Consider the following 7408-nt stretch of genomic DNA (forward strand, 5'->3'; position numbering starts at 1 on the left):
GGTTCCCACGGCGCGTTTTAGGGCTCCCGAGAGACCGCAACCACCGATCAACCAAAAAAAAAAAAACTAAAATTATTATTACCGGCGTATTTTTTAGTATGTAGCTTATTGTGATTTTATCACGATTGAACAATTTTGTAATTGAGGACTTTTTAATGAAGTTTGAGTAAAAACAAAATGGCGCCCAACTGTCTAAAAATTAGTTTCTAAGCCTCCTTGACTGACAATCGATTCCCATAGTCAAGGCAAACCAGATTATGACGCATGACATATGTAAATGCATGCAGAGTTGCCATTTTAAAAATGGTGGATGGACGCCATCTTAAGGAAATAAAAAAAAAATTAATCGTAACCGAAACGTGTCACGTGGCCCACTGCAAACGAGTTTCTAACGAGGGCAGCGAAAACATTTGAGTCACGTGGCGATAAGCCGCGACGCCCTCGGAGGTCACGTGCCGATACGCGATATTCATTAAAGGGTGAATGAAATGCGGTGAACAGCCGAATTGTTTACTTTAAGTGGTTGTTATTATGTCATAATTTGAGTTGCACTTGCCCGTGGGATCCGTGAAGGGAGGATCTTTGTGAGAACAAAATGTTAACACCACGTCATCATATGCCCTTCGAGGCACTAAGATTTTTTTAAATATCTCGATTTCTATTGGTCAAATCGAAAAATCTGTAGTAAGGAAAAAGATAGACTCGACCTTGATCTACAAGAATGTTCCTAAGCGTTTTCCTCGTAAACTCAATATTTTTTGAGGAATCATCGAGTTTCAGAGAGGACTAGTGAATCGCATCTTGACTCATGAGAATTCAACCTTTCCCTTTATTTTTAAATCATTTTTTGTTTCTTTTAGTTAGTGTTTAAATCATCTAGAAATAGTGTTTTTCTCTTGACAATTATCCAAGAAAAACAACACTTAGTGAAGGCAAATTAATGAAGGCATTCGCAAATTTAGTTTCTGACTTGGTACTATCGCGTCCTTTACAATCCCTTAGTTAATTTTTTTATTATTATTTAATTGATAGACATACATACAGCGCTTTTCTTTGAAGGCCCCCCCCCCATTTATTTTTTGAACGGGTCAAAAAAAATTTTTGAAACTTGGCATAAGTAAATTGGTCTATAGATACTATTTTTCACTGTAAACTAGGTAGTTGTAAATTCCAAGATGGCGGCTGGGCGACATCTTGAGAAAAAATTTTAAATAGAAAGAGGGGTCATGTGGTACCTCATTTGAAAGGTCTCAATGAGTAATTTATAACCCTGAAATATTAGACCCATATCTTAACTCGTTTCAAAATGGCGGCCTAATAAAAAAGTATTTTTTTTTATTTTAACGTTTTACATTTTTTTGATTTTTGAATAGGTAAAAATCAGTGTACGAAAATAAATGCGTCACTATTTTATTTTGACATAAAAACGACAGTTCTAAATGTCAAAATAACACATATGCGCCATCTTGAATAAATGCATTAAATAGAAATCTTGTGTTACCTCATTTAAAAGGTTTTATTGAGTACTTTTAATATTTATTACAGAGTGAAATGTGACATACGAGGGCGGTTCAGTAAGTCTTTAGAAACCAAAAAGTTAATCTTTAAATCCAAAATTCAAAAATTATAAATTATTTGTATATTATTATTAAAAACGTTAATAAAATCGCAACAGTGTATTTTTTTGGCTGTTACTTTTAGACAGGTCAAAACGGAGTCCACCGAGTCCATGTAATAAATATTAAAAGTACTCAATAAAACCTTTTAAATGAGGTAACACAAGATTTCTATTTAATGCATTTATTCAAGATGGCGCTTATGTGTTATTTTGACATTTAGAACTGTCGTTTTTATGTCAAAATAAAATAGTGACGTATTTATTTTCGTACACTGATTTTTACCTATTCAAAAATCATAAAAATGTAAAACCTTAAAATAAAAAAAATACTTTTTTATTAGGCCGCCATTTTGAAAACGAGTTAAGATATGGGTCTAATATTTCAGGGTTATAAAGTACTCATTGGGACCTTTAAAATGAGGTACCACACGACCCCCCTTTCTATTTAAAATTTTTTCTCAAGATGTCGCCCAGCCGCCATCTTGGAATTTACAACTACCTAGTTTACAGTGAAAAATAGTATCTATAGACCAATTTACTTATGCCAAGTTTCAAAAATTTTTTTTGACCCGTTCAAAAAATAAATGGGGGGGGAGACTTCAAAGAAAAGCACTGTATATGTTACAGAGAATTTTTAAAAAAATCAAATTTAGAGCAATTTCGGAAGAATAATTACCCATAATAATTTAAACCTATAAAAGAGCCCCTAAATTAAATTTTTTCTTAAAGATCCCCCATGCCCGGGTGGGTGGGTGTAACCAATTTGGCAAAAACCAACATCTAAATTTTCCCATATATAAATTATTTTTTGTCTAAAACGAAAAATAGGTTGCGGGGGGCGGTACACTGGATGCAATTAAGCTTATATCCAAAAACAGTTTGTACCGCCCACCGCGACACCGCATCCAATCGCAAATCGTACGTAATTAATCCGAAATTTTACCAGTTTTTCAATTATTTATCCGTATGCAAAATATAACCGGAAAAAACCCCTCTGCCGTAAAAAAGAGAAACAAAAGGGCGAGTCACATATTTTAAAAGGGCCAATTTGAAACGGCAGAAATGCACCTGCAATTCGGGTCCGCATTTACATAAGCACAAAAGAGATCGACAATGCGGATAAAAGATCACGAGTGTCGATATTGTAATCGATCTGTCAATTGAATAACGGACCGCTGATGGTACCACCCTACCTACACCCCCCCTTGCACAAAATAAAATATGGTCAAGTGTTCTCATTACTAAGGGTATTGCCCCACTTAACCAAACTTTTTGTCATTTGTCAACATGAGGGCGCCCGATTATAAATAGAATTATTACCCTTCATACATTTTGACGGACACTAGAAAGGTTTGTCAAGCCCAATATTTCAGCAATAATAATTATACAAACACTGCAAGGGATTACATCCGGCTCGAAGGACCTAATGTCTAGTTTAAGATGCAACAATGTCGCTTTAAATTTTTACCAGCTCAAAGGACCAAATAATGATTTGGATCAATTGTCATGAATTTTTACAAAAATCATTTTAAGGAATAATTACAATCTTTTTTGGAATTTATCGATAGGATCTGATGAGTTGGATATAAGGTCTATTTATATGTATTGTCATTCTTATATGGCACATCTTATTAATTAATGCTTAATAAATTCAATTTTTCCTAATCAATGGGAAGGTGTTGAATGAATAACACCCCTGCCCATGTAGAGTGACGCAAAAGTATATAAAGACTAATTAGTGTTCTGCCTTGCTTGACTAAGGTATCAACAAAAATTCCGGAAACATTAAAATTTTAACACTTTTAGATTGCATCAAAGCGTTTGATACTATAGATTATAATTTATTAGGATTTAAAAGAGATGTTATTCAGTTTTTTGAACATTATTTGACAGCAAGAAGTCAACAAGTGTTGGATTAATGGAATATTATCTAGTTCACAGAATATTCCTTGGAGGTTCTCTCAGGGGTCGGTTGTAAGTCGATTGTTGTACGCCATATATACGTCAACCATTTATAAAATAATAAAAACATGTAAAGTTCACTACTACGCCACTCTTAGATATAGTGGAGAAAATTTAAGATCTATTTCCCTACAGCATTCTTTTTATCTAAATCCAGGCAAGTGTTGTTTGTTAATATTTGGTCCTAAAAATGATGTGCAAATCAAATCAATGTTAGGTCTTGGTCTTATTTTTGATAGTCAACTGCGCGATTTGACCAGCATTGTATCCAGAAAGCTCACTTTAGACTTGAATTGTTATACATTTTATCGCAAGCATTGAAATTTTGTATATTTGACTGCATTTAAGTACTAAATTTCAATCAAATCGGAACGATAGGAAAAAAGTTTTGATGGTCACGTGACATTAAAACTCAATATTTCAAAAATTTTCAAAAAATTAATAATTATTCCTTAAGCCAAACCCAAACACAAAATTTCATTGAAATCGGGCAAGTAACAAAAAAATTCCACATAAAATAATAATTCTCATTAAATTCCGATTAGATTTTTTTTTATCATTAGGACCCACTGTGTTGTAATTTTTGTCTAACAAAATGCCTTGTATAGACCACTGTGTCGCATGAATATTATAATAATACACGGTAAATTCTAAAACTTCAAAACTTTGCCGAATTATACTGGCTAAAAGAAGAGGATTCGGTAAAAGATATGCATATATTCGGATTCTCCAGAGTCTCTTGAATAATTCCGTTTCAATTTCAGGAAGTTCTAAGCTATTTTGAGCATTTTATCAATGAAATTAGGACGCAAGTCCGAGCCGATTCATCCACGTTGACGCCATATTGTTAAAATCGCGCGTAGACGTCAAAATTGACCATTTTCACACAATGTTTTAGGGTATAAACAAAGGTTTTTACCTTATGATTTGTACATGGAAAAATAGTATAAAGCCTTAGGAACAGATTAGCATCAATTCTGGACCGATTCCAATTGGTTTTAGTAGTTAAATTTCGATTATAAAAAGGGTCTTCTTTGGGCGAAAATCGCCATTTTCGTTGCCATGGAGACGCGACCATAGGCTTGTTGACACAGACCTTTTCCCTATACTTTTACATTGGATGCTGGACCATTTAGTTATTGCACCATGAGGACTCCTACCGGGGTGTTGACGGTAAGACTGTTTCGTTGTAGCGGCTTATTTTTTGGGGTTTTTCGTAAATAACAGCGTGTGGCGGAAAAACGGTAATATTTAAAGAAAAACGGTTTTTAGTGGATTATAGCCAGATAGTTTCCGGTTGTCTCGGGAAAAAAATGGTTTTCGTAGGTGTCATAGGTATATCGGTATTAAGCGTGAAAGACAAAAAAAAGGTGTAGAGCAAAAACTATTTTACCTAGAAGGTTGCAGATTACGTCAGAAAATAAGTTTTAAAAAACTATTAAAATGCTAAAAGTTTGAATCCCCTAGGTGCCGCCAATAAAGAGTTCAAAAAAAAAAACAGTCAAAAAAAGGCTCAAGAAGGGGTTCATATTTGTTAACACAGCTCACCCTTTATATTACCTAGCGCCATGAGTAATACGTGTATTTAATCCTAAAGGATTAACGTTTCAAATAGTGTAAACAAAAAAAATTTAAAAAAAAAATTTGTAGTAGAAAAAAATCATTTCTCTAAAAATTCACTTTTATTTTTCTTGGAAAAAAAAATTTTACGTTGAAGCTCGTTTATCTCGGAAGCAGTTTCTTTTTGAAAAAAATAGTTTTAATAAAAATGAAAGCTACGTTTACGTAGAAAAGCGCTGTTTTATCCGCATTATCGAAAACATTATAGTTTAGGCCCCACAACCGGTTAAGTCCGCGAGGTACCGCGCAAAAAGTTCAAATTTCATTCACAGAAAAATCCCACTTCTAAAGGGTTTATCTTAAAAAGCGCCCTTTAGGAGCAGCCTTCCATAGAGGCCTTTGACTCACTGAGTTAACACCATATTACCAGCGTATGTAATAAGGTTATTTCTGAAGTTTTATAATGAAAAATTGTCCATTTTACTTTTATAATTGGTTATAATAGCTTACGGAAAAATAGTATAATGCATATCGAAGATTAAGTAAATCAATCTACTTGTACATCTGGACTGGTTTGTGAAAATAAGTCTTTATAATTAAAGAACTTAACCCAAAATATCCGGCTCGAAGGACCAAACGATCGTCCATATAAATATATATTACGACAATAAAAAAATGAATATTTAGGTAAGATTTAAGTGAAACCGTAAATGTAGATTGCATATGGCTTCCTCTCTCCATTCAACCACCTGTGTGAGAGGACAATAATAACAAAAGTGAGGGCACGCGCTGTTCGGGAAGCGGGGGTGGAAGGGGGGCGGGGGATAGGGCGGCCGCCCGAAACAGTTGGCAAACGCCAACCCTCGTTTTCGTGTCTCTTTTCGGGTTTACTGTCTGCCCCGAGCACCACCTCCCTTATCCGCTAGTTTTTTGTTTTCGATATATAGTCTCAATAAAAAAAGTTGTGGAACGGATTTTATGGTTGATATCTTGGTTATCGTTGGCTTTATGGTAAACTTTATAGGGAGTAAAGTTGTAGATCGGAGTTTTTTCTGTAAAAATGATATTAATAGTTTTTTTATAAAATCAATGGCTTAAGAAAACCAAAAAATCTTATAGAAATAAAGGGAAAATTTAAATTCTCATTTATGTATCCTTATCTCACTTTATAAATTAGAGGAGTATAGTAACAAAGTGTTGTTTTTCTTGAATAATTGGATAAGTTATAAGAAAAAAACACTATTTAATTAAATCACTATTAAGAAATAGTTCGAAAAACCCCTTTTGACATTAAATCCCTTTAATTTGACTGACTTGACTATTATTTAAATGACCTAATTTTGAGAGTGGAGGCGTAGGGGTGGGTGATTCTGGGGTTGGCGAAAAGGGACTGCTCAGACCTACTTGCTGAGCTCTAGCTCCTCCACCCTTACTACTACTACTACTGCTACTCGGCCCTCAATCAAACTACCTAATTTTGCCAAATATCTTGACTCCTATTAATTTTAGGGAAAAATTTGTAGAGAGTAAATTTGTAGATCCGAACTTTTTCTACAAAAATGATTTTTTACATTTTTTTCATAGAAAGTATGATTCTCAAGATATCCCGAAAAAACTCACTTGACCTTTAATTAAGCGACCTAATTTTGACAAATATCTTGGTTTCCATTAGTGTCATGATATGCGCATTTAAGTTCAGTTTAAGCGAAAACCATACGTCGGACAAAAAAAACCAAGAAATCAAATTTGCTAAAAAGTGATTGATGATATTAAAAATAATTTTTATTTTAAGAAAAAGCAGTGGCGTAGTATTTTTTTCGCTAAAAATATTCAATAGAAGACCTGTAGGGACGCCACTGGCAGAAAAAATATATTTTTTTGCACATCAAAAAATGCGTCTTGATGCATAGAATACATGTATAAAATTTCATAAAAATGTCTACAATATTGTTTGAGTTATTATTGAAAAACCAATTTTTTTTTGAAAACTTTAACACCCTGTATCTCAAAAGTTAAGACGTTTAGGACATATGTAAATATTAGCACGTCTTTAAGGAACACCCTGTATATTCTGCATTTTTTCCAGAGAATAAATGGTTTTCGAGATATCCTGAAAAAATTCACTGAACCCTCAATCACATTTGATTGGGGGTAGATCATCATCTAATTTTGCCAAATATCTCGGTTTCTATTAATTTTATAAAAAAATGTTTAAGGAGTGAAATTGTAGATCGAGATTTTTTCTATAAAACTGATACTTTATAATTT

The sequence above is a fragment of the Anthonomus grandis genome, chromosome 10, assembly GCF_022605725.1.
Source record: "Anthonomus grandis grandis chromosome 10, icAntGran1.3, whole genome shotgun sequence".
Taxonomy (NCBI): Eukaryota; Metazoa; Arthropoda; class Insecta; order Coleoptera; family Curculionidae; genus Anthonomus; species Anthonomus grandis.